At 39.4% G+C, this 21,474-nt stretch overlaps 1 long non-coding RNA gene across 3 annotated transcripts in view; it reads right to left on the bottom strand.

Moving 5' to 3' along the window:
• Positions 1-21,474, bottom strand: part of LOC121045395 (uncharacterized) — a 467,047-nt gene that overhangs the window by 7,683 nt on the left and 437,890 nt on the right. The window lies entirely within an intron of this gene.

Genomic DNA, 21,474 nt, shown 5'->3' with positions numbered 1-21,474 from the left:
AAGTGAACATATAAAACCTATTTTCTAATTCAAGGGAACATTAGATCTGGATTTGGAGAGTCACACAAGTGATAAGGCAACAACCAAAGCCACATGACTAGGCAGAATATGATTGTGTTGAAAGAAAAGGGGGCAGTAAGTTCTGCTAAGGGTTATGAGAGGGAGGAGTCACAGGGAGGAGTTCCTGGAAAAGTTGTGTAAAAAAACAGGCTTCCTATTGATAAGAGTTAAATTGACAGAAAGAATCAAAGCAGAGGGTGTCCTCAAAATGGTGGAGGCAGCATACTGTGTATAAAGCCATGAGTATGCACGAAGGTGAAGAGCAAATAGGTGTTTTATTTTATATAAACAAAAGTTATAAAGATACTAGACATTTTCAAACCCTTTAAAAATGATTTTTTTTCATCTTCAAGAGAGAGACAGAGACAGAGCACAAGTGGGGGAGGGGCAGAGAGAGAGGGAGACCCAGAATTCCAAACAGGCTCTGAGCTGTCAGCACAGACCACGAGATCATGACCCCAGCTGAAGTCGTACGCTTAACCGACCAAGCCACCCAGGAGCCGCACAGATACTAGACATCTTTAAAGTGCCAGGTTCAGGATGTAGGGCCTCCCAATCAACATACTGGGGGGGGGGGTTGTGAAGGTTGAACAGAGCAATGCTTTACAGATAGCTTTTTGGAAAAAATAGCCTGAAAGCCTGGAGGAACATGGACTGATTGCATGGGACAGAGTTAGAAGAAAGAAACTAGACAGAGATGTCTCATTCTAAGTTCGCTATTTTTCTGCTGGAAAAAAAACCCATCAGCTTCCAATGAACTGCCTTTTATTATGACACAAAAGCCATAAAAGTAGTGATGTATATAAAAGCAGTGCAGGATGTTTTTAGTGGCTTTATGAAATAAAAACAGCAGTAGATAGTTAAAATTGGAATGCCCTGCATCAGGTTATAACCATCTGAGTTTGGAAACTTGGAACAGCAATGTAATCATATTTTTATAGCTCTAGTGTGGTCTTTTCACTCAGATAACTGAACTATGAGTGGGTGAGAAGCGAAAACCCAGCAAATCAGTGCCGTTAAATAGCAAAAGAAGAGAGCCTTTGAATTTCAGTGGCCATGCCCATTATGAGTTTGATAAAATAATCAGTTTCCTGAAACCAGAAATATGTATACTATGAATAAAGTTAAGATTGATACTTGGGAAATCAAGTTCTTTAACAAAATAATGTAATTGGTAGGAAGCTACCATACCAAGTGCTATGACATCTGTGACTTCATTGTGTACCTATCACAATTCTGAGAAGGATGGTTTCCACAAATTCATAGATGTGAACGCTAAGGTTCAGAAGAGCTGACACATTTGCCCATGGTCCCACAGTTGAGACAGGGTATCCCTGGATCAATCCCAAGATGGATTGTAAGCCTCATGTTTGCCGATGCCATGTGAAAATTTTCACAAACTTCACTCATCTGTGAAGATTCAGTGTCTTTCTGAAGTTGCCACTGTGGCTTTTAGACTGGAATGTTTCATTTGGTCACTGTGGCTGTGAAAATCCTGCTCAGGTCTTTTAGAAAAGAATCCTTCTTATTCATTAGCAAAGTTATCTGTATAGAGTCTTTTGTTTGCTAGGGATGGAAGCAGATCTCTCTAGAGGTTATACAATCAACAGAAGAGTTGTTTGCTCAAGACAAATGATTTGCTTGGTGTAGTATGTTGTTATGGCAGAAATGTGGACATTCATGGGTAATACACTGAATGATTTAGGTGATCAAGATTTTCTTTGATTTTGCCCCCGAGTCCACCCCAGTGTGGGGTTAGTAAAATGGTATACTAAGTTAAAAAAAAAAAAAAGTATCATTTTAAGGAATGAAGGAAAGATGAGGCATCTGAATATTTAAGATACTTTCACAACTAACTTGTATTACCCTCATGGCCCAAGGGAGAATATGAGGTCTGGAGTGGTCATGCCATGGTCCATGAAAAGCAGCTCACATATTGAAAACTAGGTCAGGCTAACTGTTAAATCTATACTTAAATGGCCTCATTAAACCCTTTCTGTTAGAAGTTCTTCTAGTTGCACATATTACAAAGAAGGTTTTGACTCAGTAGCATTCAATGCTATTTCTTCATGTGTTATGTAAATAGAGAAAATAACACTTCATGTCAATCACCATTTTGGAATAACTTCAGGAAGCTATGAGAAATAAAGAGGGAAATATGAGAATAGATGGGTTGAGATTGAAATTATAGGCTCTATGGTCAGTCAGGGTTTGCCTCTTTCCTCCTTTATTTCTGTTTGAATGATACTTTCATCTACTTGTAAGAGGACTGTGAGAATAGAATGACATTATGTGTGTGAGCTGCTCAGCTCTGTGCTTGGTGCCTACCAGAGGTCAAATCACAATAGGTGTAACAGTAATCCCTATATTGTGTTATGTATTGAATACTTATGTTCCAGGAATTGTCCTAAGTGACTTATGCACATTAATTCATTCAGTCCTCACTATCACCCCTTGAGGTGTAGGTATTATCATCTCTTGCGTGAGGGTGAAGTAATGGAGGTACGCAGATGGTCTCACAGCCATTAAGGGTGGATCCAGTGGTAGGACTCCACAGCCCATAATCATAACTACTATGCTGTATGGAGCCTCTAGTAGTTACAGAAGACCACGGTGGGAGAGGAAGTGCCCAGTTCCACAGTGAGAGTCCAAATCTGGAAGCCACTGGAAGCCAAGCCAGGGAATGCTTTGGGGCATACAGGAGGGGCTGCATCCCAATGAAAGCATCAAGCACAGTTTTTAGATGTAGGGTTTAAGATAGGTACAGGGGAAAAGACAGGGAAACATTCAGGTAACAGGCCTATAAAAAGAATAATTTAAGCTCTATTACAGATATTTGTTGAGTAACCTCTCAATCATTGGGTTGTGGCCAACCTGACTTCCCATCAACCGCACAGCATGATGCTGGTGTAGAGTTCAGATGGATCTGCCTCAAGTTCAGCTCTGCTGCTCATGAGCTGTGGATTCCACTTCTCTGACAGGCAGTCAGTCAGTAAATGCAGTTATCCTACCTCACGATGTTGCCTTGATTCTAAATGAGATGCCATAAATAACGTGACAACATAGTGACTGTCTATAGGAGGGTTTCAGTAAGTGTTGGCTGCCAGAAAAGGTCTGTGCCTTGGGTTACAAGTGAGACCTGAGTTTACCCAGCCAAGAAGGTCTGCCCATAATGCATGCCACTATCAATCATGATTTGCAATTCTTGCTCTGCACAGCTTGTAAGTATCTAGACCCATGTTAAGTTCATCTAGAAGACACATCCTACATTACCTTTGGAGATTTCCTTTATCTCTGTTTGTCTAAAATTCTTACAATTCCTATCATGGAAGAGTGTGTTTAGTTTTTTGGAAGGGCACGTTTTCATGAGAACTGCCTTTAGGTACCTTTGGAAAGGCTCTACGATACCACTTCTCACCTGCTTATGTGACAAGAGGCACCCCAGTAGAGTTGCTAGATAAATGCATATGTATTAAATGCATATGTAACTGGGTATCTTGCATGTAAGTATAAATAACATATTTTGGATATACTTCCAAAATTAGTTGTTTATCTGTAATGCAAATATAACTGGGTATCATATTATCATTTGCTATGTCTGATAGCCCTACTCTTAAGGTTCAGGGAGCTCCTTAGGGGTGGAATATCAGTTTTAAAATCAGATATGGGGGTTCAAATCCTCATTCGGTCACTTATTGGTTGTATAACCTTTCACTCTGAGGTAAAAAGTCCTTATGTTAACCAGGATAATTACAGATGAAGACACTCAGAGTCACTAAAAAGGTAGGGTGAAATTACATAGGCCAATATGCTTAGTACACCTCCCAGAGCATAATACAAGTGCCACATCTGTTAAAGTAACTTTCTGTGCTGTTAAAGCACTTTACAAACAGTGCTATTCCCTAAAACTGTACAGACTCATTTTTACTATTTTTTAATCCAGGGCCATACAATGGATAGGTGGCAAATTTGAGATCGTAACTCAAGTGTTCAAATTCCTACTCCAGAGTTTTCTCTGATGTCCCACTCTCTCTCCAGAAGGCTCTCTCACATGAATAATTGTCCCCAGTTAATGGGAGGAAGATTCAAAATGAAATTGATACCCACAGTTTGCAGTGTGGTCCATTGCCATGGCTTAGAGTCCTTAAGAGCAGGATTCTTCAGGAAAGCATTTTTAGCTTTTAGGATTTTGTTTCTAAGGATGGAAAATTCATTTTAGGAGAAGGAATGCAGGGTATAGTGTTGTTGGAGCCAGGATCAGTCTCACCCAGCATGTGAGCTACAATAGCACCAGTCACTACTCAGGAACCATGGATACTCTCATGCTTGGTATTTAATATATGAACTCAAGGTATGTTACGCCTGGTTACAAAGGAGGATGTTGAAGGTTGGTGGAGTTATGTGATCTTTTCCCCAATCACACAGCTTGTAAGTAGCAGAGCTAGGATCCAAACTCAAGCATGACTTACACCAAAAGCCACTTTTTAATACTGCCCAAGGCTACTTCTGCTTGCTTTTCTAGTTTTTCTGAGCAACGATAAAGAAACAAAGCATCTGGTTCATGAACCAAGAACATGCCTCTATGGACCTCCCTCCTTACCCTTACCCCCAACCCTTAAAAGGGGAGAAACAGGGACTTGTGAAATTTCCACAGTTCCCTTAGGGACAGCAGCCAGGAATGCTTCATGGCTAGATGCACAATGCCTCAAGTACTCAGAATTTCAGTTCCTCAGCCACAAAAGCCATTCATTGCCACCACGGGCCCAATATAGCTGGTCCCTTGTTCTAAGCCTGAGAAATTCTCTCGGTATCTTACTTCTCAGGGAGAAGGGCCATGCCAGGCCCTGGAGGTACTAATGATGGAGAGCAGCAGATTTGAGATGTGCCAGTCTCATTTATAACCATGTTGTGGGCTGGAGAGAGAAAGCCGGTCATGCTGATGAATAGTGATTTACCTGCCCAGCTAATAGCTACTTGTTGTAACATGACCTAACCCATGCTCAGAGCACAGGGTGTTCCGATGCAGCCAACAGCAACAGCAGAAAGACCACTTTGCATATAGTCTGAGAGTTAAGTTTCTGGGTCTACCAGTTAAGTGCATCTAGATAACTATCACCATAGATCCTATCATTGTTAACACTTACCATTACACAGCAATTTCCGGGCACTAGAGAACAGCTTAAACATCAACAAAATGTAGCCCTGTGTCTCACATACGCCCCCCTCCCAAAACAAAATTGGGAAGAGACAGACCCTTAGTGTGAGAAGTGCTCAGAACACAGGGCACACAGCAAGAAGGAGATAACTAAGTCTTAATGAGAAATAATGCTTTACTAGACTAGACTCGTTTACTAGACTAGAGGACATGTTCTGCAGAAAGAGAATACCTGTAGAGAGTAATATCAAGATGGTGACATAGGTTGTTCCTGACTTTAGGCCCCCTCATGAGACAACTATCCATGGCCAAGACCCTACTGCAAAGATCTTAGAACACAGGGTAAGACTGAAGCACTCACCAGGAACACAGAGACTGAGACAGACAACATTAAAAGAATAAGAGAAGAGGCTACACTGACAGCACTGCCCTTCCCCACTGAGAGGGCCCCTCTGAGCCTACAGCTCCTCCAGTGACAAGACAGCCTAAGCTGGACATCCAGCTCCCCGAGCATTGTGGGTTGCTTTTCAGGAAGCCCACTGTGGTCTCACTTTATATGAACTGTGGGGTAATCTGTAGGACTTGAACACTGGGTATCAGAGTGCACTGGAAAAGGATGGTAAGGCTTACAGCAACCATGCTCAGATCCTGGCTGACTGAGCCCCAACTGCAGTGGCACCCGACTGTAAATCCCAGCCTAAGGCATTGCTCATCTACAGGGCCAACAGTGGCCCAGTCAGATGAGAGAACTCAGCAGGGCACAGGTCTGCCAGATTGAGGACCCCAGTTAACAAGCAATGCTGGCCTTGAAGCCAGTTGATTCTGCCTGGGCAGGGAGGCTAATTCATAGCTGCAGCTACTTCTGAGTTTAGATCCCTTCCCTGCCTTACCAGGAAACATCTGCCCATATGTAGAGCTCTGCCAGTGCCCCTATCTGCCCAGGGAGCTTGGTACACAGTTCAGCCTGATTTTGTCTCCAAAGAGCCTTGCCAGTGCAGGGGCCTATTCTGAGGCCCCACTTGGGTAGGAAATCTAGTTTATAGCCTTTCCCACTCTTGAGTACTGCCTCCACCCTGCCTGACCAGGAAGTCTATTCAGAGTTCCAGGGAATCCATGTAGTCTGTCCTGCAATGCTGATTATAGTGGCACCTGAATAGAGAATCCAGCTGTCTGCCCAGGTAATGTGGTGCATATTTCTGCCCATTTTTGTCCCCAGATAAGAGCTTTGGTGTTTGAATGATCCAGGCAGACTAATCTGAAGCCCCAACATTGCAGAGTAAAACATTCAGCCTTCCCAATCAGTAAACCTAACCAGAACCTGTGGGAAGTGGTATAGCCAATCCTCAGCCCTCTACCCAATAGCACTTGAACAAAGAACACAGCCAGTAGTTGCCCCTGTCTGCAGATCAAAGCCAGTGGCCCATTAGGACCAGGGAATTAGGTGCATAGTCCTGCCTGACACAAGCTATTCTAACCTTAGTTCCCCTTCTGCTGCCCTACCCAAGCATCAAAGCTAATTCATAGCTCTGCTTCCTGCCAGGTATAATGTCCAATCCTGACCATCTAGAAAGCCTGACAGCAGAATCTGGGCAACTGTGGAACCTATGCTCTAGCTGCACTAGGACGTGGAACTATGCCAATAGCCCTATCCAAATGTTCTTTGCCAGTGGCACCCCCATCTCAACCTAGATCTTCAGCAGTGCCTTGCCCAAAAAGACCCAATAGCAACTCCACTGCTTAAGGATGCTACCAGATTACATGTCCAGAAGCCCAAGCTGAGCTGAGTAGCAAAGGGCTATCTCTGTCAAAGCAAACCTGTGAAGTTTGGAGGGGAAGAAAACTTACTCAAATGAGCAGATACCAATATAGGGAATCAAGCATTGTGAAAAACCAGGTTAGCATGATACCACCAAAGGAAATTAATAAAACTGCAATAACGGATGCTAAAAAAAATATTAAGCTCTGTGAATTGTCAAAGAATTTTGAAAATCTCTTTGAAAACCTCTTTAAGAAGTTTAAGGTCTAAGAAAACACAGACCTTAAGAAGTTTAGGTCTAAGAAACAATTCCTAAAAGAATTGAGGAAAACAATGAATGAACAAGAAGCTCAACAAAGAGATAGAAACCATTAGAAAAAAACCAAATCCCTAGAGCTGCAGAATGCAATGGTTGAACTGAAGAATTCATCGGAGAGCTTCAACATCAGACTTAACTATATAGAAGAAGAAAATCAAAGATCTAGAAGACAGGGCATTTGAAATTTTTCAGAGGCACAAAAAGAAAATAGTATAAAAAAAAAAGCACATGCGAGAGAAGAAAAACTACAGACTTACAAAAAAACAAAAACAAGACAAAACAATGGGACTTCCAGAAGTTAAAGAAAAAATGAACAGAATGTATATTTAAAGCAATAATGACTAAAAATTTTCAGAGCACAGAGAGAGAAATAGACCTGTAGATCCATGAGGCCCAAGAGATCCCAAATAGGTTTAATCTGAATAGGGCAACACTGAGACACACTATAATTAAAGTGCCAAAAGTCAAAGACAAAGAAAGAATTTTGAAAGCCACAAGAAAAGACAAGTTAGATAGAAGGTAACCTCAGAAGATCATCATATTTCTCAATAGAATTTTTCATGCCAGAAGCCAATGGGATGACATATTGAATATATTGAAAGAAAACAAGTTGTCAACCAAAATTATATATCTGGCAAAGCTGTCCTTCAAAAATGGAGGACAGAAAATCCAACAAAAGCAGAGGGAATTCATCACCACTAGACCAGCCTTAGAAGAAATGCTGAAGGGAGTACTTTGAGTCAAAGGATGCTAAGTAACATAGTAAAAACATGAAGGTAGTGTAAAAGTCACTGGTAATGGTAAATATATAGTCAAACTGAGAATCTTGGTTATGGTAATATTGGTGCATAATTCACTTTAAAAGTTAAAAAAATACACTAAAAATAACTATAACTACAATCTGTTATTGGATACACAATATAAAAATATGTTAATTGCAGTATCAGTAAATTTAAATATGTGGGAAGGAGTGAAATATAAATTTCACAACACTGTTAAAGTTGTTATCAGTTTAAAATGGGCTGTTACAATTTAAGATATAAAACACTTAACAAAATGCTAATAGTGAGTCCTTGCCTATCAATAATTACTTTAAACACAAATGGATTAAATTCTCCATCAAAAGATACAGAATGGGTTAATGGATTAAAAAACAAGATGTGATTATATGCTGCCAACAAGAGACTTACTTTAAAGACACATATAAACAGTGAAGGAATCAAAAAGACATTTCAAGCAAAGGGTAACCAAAAAACAAGCAGCGATGGCTATCCTTGTATCAGACATAATAGACTTTAAGCTAAAATGGTAAAAAAGAGACAAAGTGGGTCACTATTTAATGATAAAATGGTCAATCCTTCAGAAATATTTATTATTGTTGGGCACCTGTGTGGCACAGTTGGTGAAGGGTCAGACTTTGGCTAAGGTCATGATCTCCCAATTTGTGGGTTCAAGCCCTGCATTGGGCTCTCTGCTGTCAGCACACAGTCTGTTTGGATCCTCTGTCTCCCTCTCTCTCTGTCTCTCACCTGCTTATGCACTCTTGTGCTATCTAAATAATAAACATTAAAAAAAGTACTATTGTTTTATCTTCATGAATCCAACATTCAAGTACCAAAATATATGAAGTACTAATAAAACTAGATGAAATAAACACCAATACAGTAATAGTTGGATATGTTAGTATCCTACTCTCAAAAATGGATAAATCATCTAGAAAAAAATCAGTAATGAAACAGTAAATTTGGACAACACTATGGCCAGAATTTTCTCTGTGTAATTGTTAGGTCCCTTTTATCTAACAAGTGCAGAATATACATTCTTAAGCATACACAGAACATTTTCTAGGGTAGATCATATGTTAGACTACAAACAAGTCATAGCAAATGAAAGACAATAGAAACCATACCAACCATACCATCTTCTCTGAACACAATGGCAAGGAACTAGAAATCAGTAACAGGAGGGAAACTGGAAAATTTATAAATACATGGCAGTTAAACTATATTGTTTCTGAACCAACACATCAAAGAATTAAAAGAGAAATTAAAAAGTATTTTAAGACAAATAAAAATAGGAATACAACATACCAAAACTTATGGGATGCAGCAAAACATTCTAAGAAAGATATTTTTAGCTCTAAATACTACTGTCGAATAGATTTCAAATAACCTAACTTTACGTATCCAGGAACTAGAAAAGAACAAAGCAAATCCAAGCAGGAGGAAAAAATATATATAAAGATTAAAGCAGAAATAAATGGAGAGAACAGGAAAATAATAGGTAAGACTAACAAAACTAAGAGTTGGTTCTTTGAGAAGATAAATAAAATTGACAAATATTTAACTAGACTTACCAAGGAAAAAAGAATGAGGACAAAATTAACAGCAAAAAAAATTGTAAATGATAAGAGGAGCCATTACAAGTGATACCTCACAAACACAAAACATCCTAAGAGGCTACTATGAACATCTATACAACAAACTAGACATCCTAGAAAAAAATGCATCAATTCCTAGAGATTACAAAATAATGAAGACTGAATCAGAAAGAAATAACGAAGCTTAACAGACCCATTAGTAGCAAGGAGATTGAATCAGTGAGATTATAAATACTTGGGGTGCCTGGGTTGTTCAGTCAGTTAAGCATCCAACTCTTGAGTTTGGCTCAGGTCACCATCTCACAGTTCATGAGATCAAGCCCCGTATCAGGCTCTGTGCTGACATGTGGAGCCTGCTTGGGATTCTTTCTCTCCATTTCTGCCCCTCCCCTGTTCATGCTCTTCTTCTTCTTCTCAAAATAAACATTAAAAAAAAGCTTAACAAAATTTTAGGACTAGATGGCTTCATAGGTGAATTTTGCTTGGAACCACAAAAGACCCCCAAATGCCAAAGCAATATTGATAAAGAATAAAACTGGAGGTAATCATAATCTTAGATTACAAGATATACTACAGAGCTGTATTAATCAAAACAGTATGATCCTAGTATAGAAATAGACACATAGATCAATGGAACATAATCGAGAGCCCACAAATAAACCCACCATTATATGGTCAATTAATCTTCAACAAAAGCAGCAAGAATATGCAATAGGAAAAAAACAGTTGGCTCAACAAATGGTGTTGGGAAGACTAGACAGCAACATGCAAAAGAATGAAATTGGACCACTTTCTCATACCATACACAATAATAAATTCAAAATGTATGAAGGACCTAAATGTGAGACCTGAAACTATATAAATCCTGAAAAAAAGCACAGGCAGTAATTTCTCTGACATCAGCCATAGGAATGTTTTTCTAGATGTGTCTCCAGAAGCAAGTGAAACAAAAGCCAAAAGAAACTATTGGCACTAAATCAAAATAGAATTCTGTACAGCAAAGGAAAAATCAACAGATCCAAAAGACAACCTATTGAATAGGAGAAGATATTTGTAAATGATATATCTGGTAAACAGTTAGTATCTAAAATACATAAAGAACTTATAAAACTCAACACAAAAACCCCCCAAATAATCCAATAAAAAATGGGCAGAAGATATGAACAGACATTTATCCAAAAAAAAAAAAAAAAAAAAAAAGACATTCAGATGGCCAACAGATACCTGAAAAGATGCTCAATATCATTCATCATCAGGGAAATGCAAATAAAAACTACAATGGAGGTATCACCTCACATCTGTCAGAATGGCTAAAATTAAAAATGATAAACAAGTGTTGGTGAGGATGTGGAGAAAAAGGAAACCTTATGCACTGTTGGTGAGAAAGCAAACTGGTGCAGTCACTGTGGTAAACACTATGGAAGTTCCCTAACAAGTTAAAATAGAATTACCATATCCAGTAATTTCACTACTGGGCATTTATCCAAAGAATACACAAACACCAGTTCAAAAAGATATATACATCCCTATGTTGATTGCAGCATTATTTACAATAGCCAAATTATGAAAGCAGCCCAAGTGTCCATCAATAGATGAATGGATAAAGGAGATATGGTGTGTATGTGTGTGTACACACACACACACACACACACACACACACACGGATTATTCAGCCATAAGGGATGACATCTTGCCATTTACAACAACATAGATGGACTTAGAGAACATGCTAACTGAAATAAGTCAATTAGAGAAAGACAAATACCATATGATTTCACTTATGGTTGCAATGTAAGGAACAAAACAAATGAATAAAAAAAAGAGACAAACCAAAAAACAGACTGATGGTTACCAGCAGCGAGGTGGGTGGGGGCATGGGTAAAGTAAGTGAAGGGGATTAAGCATACAATTAATATGATGAGCACTGGGTAATATATAGAAATGTTGAATCATTATATTGCCCACCCCAAACCAATAAAACATTGTATGATAACTATACTGGAAGTAAAATAAAACTTAAAAATAAGTAAAAGGATTATACCCCATGATCAAGTAGGATTCATCCCTGGGAATAAAGGATGTTTCAACATATGGGAATAAATGGAATAACTAACATTAATAGAATTGAAGACAAAAAATCATAGGATCAAGTCAATAGGTGAAGAAAAAGCATTTCACAAAATACAACATTCTTTCCTGATAAACTAAACAAATTAGGCGTAGAAATAACATACTTCTCCATAATAAAGGCCATACATGACAAGCCCACGACTAAAATCTACTCAGTGGTCAAAGTTTTAAAGCCTTTCCTTTATTTACTCAGTGTTGAAAATTTTATATTTCATTTGTTTTAATCTGTATTTATTTTTGAGAGAGATAAAGAGGAGAGAGAGTGTGTGTGCATGAGTGGGGGAGGGGCAGAGAGAGAGGGAGACACAGAATTCAAAGCAGGCTCCAGGCTACAAGATGCCAACACAGAGCTCAATGTGGGGCTCAAACTCACGGACAGCAAGATCATGATCTGAGCCCAAGTCGGACACTCAACCAACTGATGAGCCACTCAGGCACACCTCAGTGGTAAAAGTTTTAGAGTTTTTCCTCTATTATCAAGAACAAGACTACACTAAAAAACAAAACAATGACAACCAAAGAAACAAAACAAGGGTGCACACTTCTATTCAACACAGTACTGAAGAAATAATGACATCAGAATTAAAAAGAAGTAAAATTGTCTCCATTATATAGTTTTATATATAGAAAATACTGACCACTGTTAAATGTAATGAACAAATTCAGTAAATTTTCAGGATACAAAGTTAACATACAGAAATCAGTGTTTTTACACATTTATAGTGAACTACCTGAAGGAGAAATACATCTCTTTTACAATAGTATCTAAAACAGTAAAATACTTAGAAATTATCTTGAAGCGAAAGATCTCTACACTGAAAACTATGAACCAGTGATTAATGAAATTGAAAATGACATGAATACATGCAAAGATATGGTGTTCATGGATTGGAAAAATTATATTGTTAAAATGTCCATACTACCCAAATCCATCTATAGATTCAGTGTAATCCTTAACAAGATTCCACTGTTTGTTATTTTTCCCACAGAAGTGGAAAAAATAAAAATTTGAACCACCATACAAAGGACCTTTAATAGCCACATCCATCTTGAGAAAGAAGTCAAAATTGTGGATGCTGGAGGCATCACACTTTTGATTTAAAGCTATATTATAAAGCTAAGCAATCAAAACAGCATGGTGCTGGCATAAAAATCAACACATAGACCAATGGAGCAGAATCAAGAGCCTAGCTATAAACCTTTGCATATACAGTTAGTTACTATTGGACAAGGGAGTCACAAGTATTCTAAATAGAAAAGACCATCTCTGCATTAAATGGTGCTGGGAAAGTTGGATATTCACATGTAGAATAATGAAACTATATCCTCATCTTCCACCACTCACAAACAGTAGCTCAAAATAGAGTGAAAACTTAAATGTAAGAAGTGAAACCATAAAACTCTTAAAATGTAGGGGAAAATTCTTGACATGGATCTTGGCAACGATTTTTGGATAGATTACTAAAAGCACAAGAAACAACAGAAAATAAGTTGGACTGCATCAAACTTGAAAGCTTCTCCCCAGCAAAAGAAAGAGTCAACAAAATGAAAAGGCAATGTGAGAAAATATTTGCCATCATCTGTCACGGTAAGAGGTTAGTATCCAAAATATATAAAGAACTACAGCTCAGTAGTAAAAACATCAGCAGCAACAACAATAACAAAATCCAATTTAAAACCAGGCAAGGGATCTGAACAGATCTTTTTCCAATGAAGATATATGAATAGCCAAAAGGTACCTGAAAAGTTACCAGTCATCATTAGGGAAAGGCAAAACAAAACCTCAATGAGATACCACCTCATGCCTGTTAGAATGGCTATCATTAAAAAGACAACAAGTAACAAATACTGGTGAGGCTCTGGAGAAAAGGAAACCATTGTGCACTGTTGGTGAGAATGTAAATTGATATAGCCTCTATGGAAAATAGTATGGAGGCTCCTCCAATAGTTAAAAATATAAAAATAGTGTCAGCAATTCCACTCCTGGGTATATAGCCAAAGGGAACAAAATCACAATGTTGAAGAGGTATTTGCACTGCTGTATCTATTGCAACATTATTTACAATAGTCAAGACATGGAAATAACCTAAGTGTCCACTGACAGGTGAATGGATAAAATATATATGGCATATATATGCAATAGAATACCATTCAGCCATAAAAAAGGAAATCCTGCTGATCAAATCAAATTGAATCGAATCCAATTCAATCCAGTCCAATCTGGATAGATTTTGAGGGCATTGTGTTAAGTTACATAAGTCACACAGAGAAAAACATACTGTATGGCCTCATTATAAGTGGAATGTTAAAAAAATCATAGAAAAAAATCACATTTGTGGTTAGAGGCAGGGGGTCAGGATGGAGGAATAGGGTACATATGTTCAAAACATAGAAATTTCTACTTACAAGATGAGTAAGTGTTGGTGATGTACCATATAATAACTATAGTTCACAAAGCTGTATGGTCTATTTGAAAGTTACTAAGAATAATCCTTAAAGTTCTCATCACAATGAAAAAAATGATTTTGTAAGTATATGAGGTAATAACTGTTAACTTATTCTGTTAATCACTTCACAATACGTATGTATGTCAAGTCATTAGGCTATGCACCTTAAACTTACATGGTACTGAATGTAAATTATATCAATAAAACGTTGGGGGGGGGGGGGGATACATGCAAATATCCCTGGTTGAAAGAAACATTTTCAAACCTTTTCACATTCAAGCCTCTCCTGATGGCGGGAGCCCCAACCTTTTTTGTATCAGACATAAATACATATGCACAGTTCACATTATACATCTAATTTTCAGTTTTGGCACAATAACTTATTTGTGTAATTTAATCCATATTTATATAAGATTGTATGAATTGAGTTATGGATTGTGTTTTATGGATTGAGTTTGTGGATTTTAATTAAGTGTTTATTCATTTTGCATTCTCACTTTTCTTTTCAAAAATACAATCTGATACATCTGTTTGCCAGACCTCAAACACTTTTGCTGGCTCTTGACAATATCATTGGTCCTGAGCATCCTGTCTATAGTGCGGAGAGGACACATCTGCTCTAGAGAGAAATAGGACATTTTCAGAGAGTTGCATGGAGTTCTTTGCCTAAAGAACAGACAGCTAGTGAAGGTAAGGAAGAGAGTGATTTCTTTAAAGATGAAGGGAGAGGGGCGCCTGGGTGGCGCAGTCGGTTAAGCGTCCGACTTCAGCCAGGTCACGATCTCGCACTCCGTGAGTTCGAGCCCCGCGTCGGGCTCTGGGCTGATGGCTCAGAGCCTGGAGCCTGTTTCCGATTCTGTGTCTCCCTCTCTCTCTGCCCCTCCCCCGTTCATGCTCTGTCTCTCTCTGTCCCAAAAATAAATAAAACGTTGAAAAAAAAAATAAAGATGAAGGTAGGTAGGCAAGGATCAGGACAGTCAGGGGATTGTATGTCAAACTGAGACCTTTGGTCCAAAAGAAAAGAACAGCCATGGAAGATTTTTGAAGCAGAGAGCGATAACTATAGTTGCAGTTTAGAAAAATAATACTGGTTGGTGGCTTGGAGGATGCACTGGAGATAGGGAGTGGTGAAGAGGCTGCTGTAAATCTCCAATTCAGGGAGTGACAGGGAGATGGAAATCAAGGGAAGTCCTGAGGACGAGAGAAGAGGCAGGTCCACAGAGCAGGATTTGGGCCATGCTGGGTAGGGGACTGTTGGTATCAGCATTTATGTGAGGTGTGGAAACCTCTGTAACAGCCACATTGCAGGGATTCCTTCTCCTTCCCAGGCTGTAACCAGAGGCCGAAGGTATCTATTAGCACCATGGACCTTTCCTTTTGGAGGAAGGAAAATGGGAGAGCCAGGAATCTGACCTATGGCCCTGGCTGGTCAGAGGCCTGCAGAATGTGTTTGTTAAAATGTCAGCAGCCGTTTCGTCCGTGGGAAACATCTTTCTTTCTCAGCCCCTGGCATGTGCGTACCCCAGGAGGGAGGCCAAGGGTCATGGTGATGCCAGAGTCCTTGTTGTTCCTGAGTCTGAAATATGGAGGTGGGAAACTCTAGAACTGATCAACACAAACAGCATGAAATGAGCACAGCAGATGCATGAACAGAGAGAGCATCATGTTCTCAGACAAGAGGTCTGTCATCCATGTTAAATGGCAGAGGTAACCACGAGGGATGATATTGACACTAGCTAATATATATTCCCCTTTTGCTATGTACGTGGCATTGTGCTAAGCACTTTATATGTGATTTCTCATTAAGTTGCCACGACTTCATAAGGTGGGTTCAGGGAGGATGGGGAATAGGTCAGGGATAGACAGAGCTAGGGTTCTTACCCAGCTGCCAGTTCTAGCACTCACTCTCATGAACTTTTCCACAACTCTTGTTCTTTTGATTCATCTAACTCAGGGGTTTTCAACCAGTGATGATTTTTCACGCTGCCCCCCCCCCTTCCCAACAGTGGAAATTTGGAAAGATCAGAGACATTTTTGATTGCCACAACTAGGGGAAGGGTGTTGCTACTGCTGTCTAGTAGGTAGAGGCAGTGATGCTACTCAGCGCCTTACAATGCACAGAACAGCCCCTAAAAGAAAGAATTATTCAGCCTAAAATTCAATAGTTGAGATACCCTGACCCCGTGACTGGGGCAAGATAAATATCCCAACAATATGTACACAGTTTTGGAATGAAAAAAGTTTATTCCAATCCCTTCCTTTCTTCATTCAGTGTTTATTCATTTGTTTCCTCATTCAAGAAATTGCAACCCTCTCCTCAAGGTTTTAATACCTTCTCTGATACAAACAGGTGGCTCTTCTTGGCTTAGTGTACCTTCTAATTGGAAAGAAAAAAATCACACCCCGTTGTTTTCACCTGGTTGATAACCAACAGGAAGAGATGATGTTCTCTCTGAAAATAATTGTGTATATGTTGGTACTTTAAAATACATTACAGTTTGGGGTGTTAGTTGGGAAGTGTAAGGATAGTGTTGATCCCAAAGCACCATGTGTGAGTTTGTGTGTGAGTGTGTGTGTGTGTGTGTGTGTGTGTGTGTGTGTGTGGTAGACACCCTAAGGAAATCAGTCTGATCCCAGAGAAAACAATTAGAACCATGTGGTTTTTCATTCACCACTGTTTTCAGAAGCACTGCCAAAACATTTGCGATAAAGACAAAGGGGTCATTCATGGCTAGCAGCCCACACTGGAGGAAAGCTGAGTCCCCTGGATGGAGAAAGGCAGGCAGCCTTCTGGCTCCCACTGTTAGGGCTTTATTAGCGGGGCAAACAAAATTTAGAGAATCAATGAGGAGGCCAAACACTGCTGCTGGTCAAAGAGGATTCCCCCAAGATAGACCCCCTCCATGCCTCAGGAGAGCTTGGCATACAAGGATCCCCTACCTAATTGGTGTCCTTCTAAATGTGTAAAGAAAGAAACCCACGAAGAATTTCTGTGACTATTTAATTATGGTTGGGTCTCTTTTGTCTTAAAGCAGACTACAGTCTGCTAGTCTAATGCAGTACCAAGGGGAAGCTTTACAAAGTCTCCTAATGAGTTGGCCTCCCTGTGTTTCTGTCATTCCCAGAGGGTGAGAGAATTATCTGTCCCAAAACTGACCAAAGCAACCTATTCAACTGTAGGAACCTCTAGACGTAATGAGACTCACATCAGCAGAGCAATTCAAACCTGGGCAGGCAGAAAGCCTGTTGGCATGGAAATACAGAATTCAAGAATGAAATTCAGAAAGAGAGAAGAGGATTCCACTAGATTTAAGGTGCTTTCAAGATTGGGGTTTTAAGCTTATAAACAAACAAATCCTATGTATAAACAATGCCTGGTAGAGTATAGGAGCTTAATGTTTACCAAATGATCAATTAATTAAAGGGACCAATGAAAGAATAATTTTGTAGTCCCCAGGCCCAGGGATACTTGATGGTTAAGCATAAATTCCCTATACTAATGCAAAGATTCTTCCATGGATTTAAGTTAAGGATCAAATCTTCATTTTAAGTTGGTCTTTGGTCATAAAAAGAGTCCTTGGCTTCACGGGACCAATGGCCTTTCTTTCATCTCTTTTATATACTCTTGTTTTATACACTTTAAACTTCAGGGAAGATATTTGGGAAACAGTAATTTTGAGATCTTAGGAAAAAACAGCCCAAACCCAAGAAAACTATTCTTTCCCTTGGAGAAGATTACTGGGTAAGTGCTGACTTGTAACAACTCGCATAGAAAGCTGAATATAAAATCCTAAACAAAGGGCAGTCAAACCCAGGGCAGCATTTAAGGCAAGGAAATTTCCTTCCCTTTTTATTTAAGGCAAAGTGGCTCAGCAGGATGTATGGAAAGTGAAGTTGAATGATGTGAGGTTCAGAGGTTTGCATATGTTCTCCTGTTCTGCCAATGACTTGGAAGGTGGCCTTGAGGAATGACTTCCTCTCTGAACCTCCATTTCCTCTTCTGCAGAATGGAAATGGTACTATCTGCCTAACATAACATTTTTGAATACCACATAAGAGATTACCCATGAATGCTATTTAAGGATTATATAACTCTATAAACTATTTTATTGTCTTCTTTTTATGCTTATTTCAACATCCAACAACCAACAGCTTTTGAGCTTGCAAAGTACCTCTGCTATAACACCTCACTATAGAAATCCTGTCACTTTTCTATTAACTTCTTGAATTTGAATAAAATTATATAGTAATAAAATTTTCATTAACTATCGAAATATCTATATGGTAATGTTTCATTTATAGCTATAGTCAAAATAGCAACGAAATGGGTGAAAAGGCTATGGACCAAGAGAGACGGAACATGAGAATTGACATATTCTTTTTTTCTTCCCCTTCACTTTTTTCTCTCTCCCTCACTTCCTTTCTTTCTGTGTTTACATGGCCAAGGTATGTCTCATGATACAAAGTAAATAAGACTGATTCCCTCATGTCAAGGACTTCACAATTTACTGGTGGCCAAAGTCATCAAGATGAAATGGAATTGAAACAGAGTATCAAATACATCCCCAAGATGCTGGGGTGAAGTGAGATGTCTAGGGAGGCTTCTTGGAGAAAGAAATGCCTACTTTTGATTTTAAAGGGTAAGTAGGAATTTTGGAGGAAAGAAAGGGTGAGAATTCAGGCCAACAAAACCTCTCATGTTTCCATAAAATTAAAGGGAAAAGTGTTTGTAAGCATCTGCTAGGAAATAAGACAAAAAATACAGAGAGAGATGCCTCATTTGGAAGGGTTTTCCCAGTCAAGAGGTGTTTTGATTTCATTCTAAGGAACCACACAAGACCTTAAAATCAGGGTAGTGATGTGATTCAATTGTTATTTTGATTTGAAAAATCATTCTGTCATCTACTGGAGATAGGATAGGAAGGGAGAGACTAGAGGCAGGAAGAGCAATTTGGGGGCTGTTGCAATGTCCTTAGTGAAGGTCACTGGCCAAGATGCAGACCAAGAAAGGGAGGAAAGAGACAAAGAGGGCATCTGAGTGCTTCAGTGGTGGCACATTAGACAAGACCAAATGAAGGGCTATATACAGGGTCAAGGGAGAGCAGAGGCCTTCTTTGTTCTGCTCTACATCAAGCTTTGACCTCAAGCAAATCATTCTGCCTCTTAACATTATTTTGCTAAAGTAGAAAACAACATGTTTACGCAGTTCACTTTAGACAGCAATTTTGTTTAGGGACCATATGTCTCCATCTGTGGGAGAACATTCCAGGTAAAGGGATAATTAGTTTGTTGGTTTGTTTTTACAGATGAGACATTTTAAGAAGATGAACTTGGGTGTCTTCCTTTTCTTGCTTTCCATGTACAGAAGCAAGCATTTCCATTATCTTATGTAGATCACAGCCAGTCAAATAAAAAAGGGTTTTAATGGGCCAGTCAGCCTGAAAGCTTGTACACTTACTACAGTAAAAATTTTGTCGTTCCTCACTGGATTCCACATTGGACAATTCAGATAATGTGCAATAATATCTTGGTTGGAACCCACAATATTATGATGTGGCTTTTCAACCCCTAACTTACCAGAATTGATACCTTGAATTCTTTCCTTTTCCTTTCTTTTCCCACTCCCCTACCCCCAACCTCATGCACACTTACCTGCATGACTTCATCCACTACTGTGATGTTTTATCACCTACACTTTGAACAGGTATTGTTTCAGACAGATTAGAAACAGCTCTAGCTTACTGGAGTATATTTGCATCTTCCTGTGGGTCTTGATTCCAGAGAAGACCTTTCTTTTGAATGTACAATTCATTGTCATTTTTCTATATAATCCCTTCCCAGCCACCTGCCTCTACCATAGTCCCTTTCATTTGACCTCATCCAAGAACCCATCTTGGGGATGTTCGGTGTGGAGTTAGTTCCATATTCTTCTGGTCTTATCTTTACAAAAATTAATGTTGTTAGGAGAAGGGACTATCAAAGCTTATGGAAAGGTTTCCCTTTGGAGAAACCAAATGATTCTTTCCAGAGTCAAACCCAAAGCCTTATCTTACCTTAGAAATATGGGCCACTGTCTCTCCCAACTCTTTGGACTCTCACTGTGTGATTTAGAGCATGTTAATAACTGAACCAAAATTTCCTCATTTAGGAAATGGAAATAATGTCTATCTTGCAGACATGTTTGCAGATTCAATCCCTAATATAGGGCCTGGCAGTCACATGTAAAAGATTAGGATCTGCTGAAGTAACAATCAAATCCTGCTTCTCAGTGGCTTAAAACAACAAAGAACTATTTCTTGTGTATGCTACATGGCTAATTAAGTGTGAGAGGGGGCTCTGCTATCTGTAGTCCTGCAATGATCTGATCCAGTGGGGACTCCACCATCTTAGGATATTAACATCTCAATACCAGGCTTCAGGATGACTCTTAATTCATAGTCCCATTTCATTAGATAAAGCGAGTCACATGGCCATATTGAACTTCAAAGGCATGGGCAAGTATAATCCTTACATGTCTTTGGATGGATAGGAGAACTAGAAACTCTGGTGTGTGAGGAGTGACGTCACCATCACTGGCTTCCTTCTCATTCACAAGAAGAGTAACAACTATTCATGGACAAGGCACCACTGTGAAAACTCTAGAACACAGGGTGAGGCAGAAGCAGATCTCCTGTTCCACTGACACTAAGATGAACTGAGATGAACTGCATTGGAAGGGTCAAGGACTCCCCCTGACTCTACACTTTCTTCAGGAGGAGAAAGAGAGCCCAGGTAGACATCCAGCCCCACCCCCAACACTGTGAGTTGCTTTTTGGTAGGCCTACTTGGGTCTCCATGGGTATTATGGAGGAAATATCAAGGGTCTGACCACTGAGAATTGGATTGTGAGGAAGAGGAGGGAGGGGCTTGTAGCAACCAGTGTTCACATGTTGGCAGAATGAGTTCCTACTCGCAGCACCCAAGTAGAAATTCTAATTAGTCATTTTGCTTATCTGCAGAGCCAAGCTGGTAGCATAGACTGACCAGGGAACTTGGCAGGGCACAGGTTTGGGATCTGCAACAAAGATCTTTGCCATCACTGCAGCCTGGTCTATCCCTCTGCCCAGGCAGGGGAGCTAAGTCATAACCCTATCTATTGTTGAGTATAGCTCCTAGACCCACCCAACCAGGAAGTCTGGCTCGAGCAATTAGGAAGCTACTTAGCCCAGCAACACTAGAGCTAAGAGC

This window comes from Herpailurus yagouaroundi, unplaced genomic scaffold, assembly GCF_014898765.1.
Source record: "Herpailurus yagouaroundi ecotype Mexico unplaced genomic scaffold, PumYag 190, whole genome shotgun sequence".
Taxonomy (NCBI): domain Eukaryota; kingdom Metazoa; phylum Chordata; class Mammalia; order Carnivora; family Felidae; genus Herpailurus; species Herpailurus yagouaroundi.
The sequence above is the reverse complement of the archived record's forward strand: the minus strand, read 5'-3'. Positions and strand labels throughout refer to the sequence as shown.